Below are 1,945 nucleotides of genomic sequence, written 5' to 3'. Positions count from 1 at the left end.
TTTTTTTCAAAATGCCCTGTGTGGTTTTTGGTCATATTCTCCAAAACCACTGGCTCGATTTCAACCAAACCTTCTGCGTTGGACTCCCCTGGTTGATGTTTTTCAACATTTTATTGACGAAACAACTGATCGATTACTCGTCACACTCTGTCGTCTCCTCCTCGCGATACTCCCCGAGACTTACGGTGAGCATGTTACGTCATTTCCTGCCTGTGCCTGCTGCACTGTTGCTGTGTTGAGTTAGACTTTCTCAATCCTCCGTCTAGTGTTCTGCCAATTTAATCACTTTAAGCACCAGTGTACACCACGTTTTGCTACATTACACAACTTTCTGTCACTTAAGTCTTTGACAGGACTTTCTTTGTATTTCCCCATTCAACTTGTTGTATTTGCCACAGGTCCGCTAATTCAGCTTAGCATACTAGCTATGGCTTCTCCCTCCTCCTCTCCCTCCCTCTCCTGCTCTGTGTGTCAGATGTTTAGCTACTCCTCTGCCTCCTTTAGTGATAATGATATGTGTAATAAGTGTAGCTTGTTCGCAGCTCTGGAGGCGAGGCTCAGCGAGTTAGAGTCCCGGCTCCGCACCATGGAGGCTAGTCCAGCTACAGTAGCTTCACAGTCCAGCTTAGCCGGTGCGGAGCCACCTAGCCTAGCCGCCGCTAGCAGTTCCCCCCCAGCCCCCGTGCAGCCGGGAACTAGCCAGTTCTGCTGGGTGACAAACCGAGGGAAACATAGACGCAAGAAGCCCGTGTTGGCCCACCAACCCCTTCACGTCTCCAACTACTATTCCCCACTCAGCGACACACCCGCTGAGAACGTAACTCAACATGTTGGCTCTGTTGCTCACAGCCCCACTGTGAAGTCGGCCTTAGTCATTGGCAGCTCTGTTTTACAGAACGTGAAGGTAGAGACTCCAGCGAGCATAAAGTGCATCCCAGGGGCCAGAGCTGGCGATGTTGAGGCTAATCTAAAGCTGCTGGCATGTAAACGTAAGGTTAAATACAGTAAGATTGTAATCCATGTCGGCACTAATGACACCCGGCTTCGGAGTTAACTAAGGTTAATATGGCTTCGGTGTGCAACTTTGCAAAGACAATGTCGGACTCCGTAATTTTCTCTGGCCCGCTGCCCAATTTAGCGATTGACGATATGTTTAGTCGCATGCGTTCATTCCATCGCTGGATGTCTAGGTGGTGCTTAGATAACAACGTGGCTTACATAGATAACTGGACCTCCTTCTGGGGAAAGACTGGTCTGATTCGGAGAGATGGCGTCCATCCTACTCTGGATGGCGCATCCCTCCTATCTTGGAATATAGGGCACTTTATTAGCCATGCTAATCCCTGACAAGCACCCAGAGTTCAGACCAGCAGGCAGAGCCGCAGTTTAACACGACCCTCTGCTGGGTCCTTCGTGTTGTCACCCAGCCAGCCTATAGAAACTGTGTCTGCCTCGAGGCTGTCTAAGCCTAAACCCGAATCTAGAGGAGTTGTTTATAGCAACTCCGGTTCCGGGTTCCGGGTCGCTGCTCGTGCGGTTGACCGGCTGGCGTGCTGAGCAGTTCACTTTTTAATTGCCCCTTGGGGATGAATAAAGTTTTTTGAATTGAATTGAAATTAGTTCAAAACCAAAATCAAAATCAAAATCAAAACCACTGCTCCAGCAAGCCAACCTAATAGAACTATTAAATGTGGTTTGCTCAATATTCGTTCTCTCCCATCCAAGTCTCTCCTAGTGAATGACTTAATTACAAGTCACCATATTGATATATTAACACTCACTGAGACCTGGTTGCAGCAAGATGAATATGTTAGTTTGAATGAATCTACCCCTCCTAGTTACATTAACTGTCATGTGCCTCGTAACACTGGCCGAGGAGGAGGAGTGGCTGCTATTTATCAGTCAAATCTGATTATCAACCCTAGACATAATAGTTCATATAATA

The 1,945-nt window shown here is 47.7% G+C and overlaps 1 pseudogene; it reads left to right on the top strand.

Annotated features, from left to right (window-relative positions):
- Positions 1-300: 300 nt before the first annotated feature.
- LOC146989319 (uncharacterized) lies at positions 301-1,347 on the top strand (annotated as a pseudogene).
- The last annotated feature ends 598 nt before the right edge of the window (positions 1,348-1,945 follow it).

Source organism: Trachurus japonicus, chromosome 4 (assembly GCF_045865225.1).
Source record: "Trachurus japonicus isolate A0001 chromosome 4, Traja_1.0".
In the NCBI taxonomy this organism is placed as follows: domain Eukaryota; kingdom Metazoa; phylum Chordata; class Actinopteri; order Carangiformes; family Carangidae; genus Trachurus; species Trachurus japonicus.
Note: the sequence above shows the minus strand (reverse complement) of the source record. Positions and strands in the feature narration are given on the sequence as shown.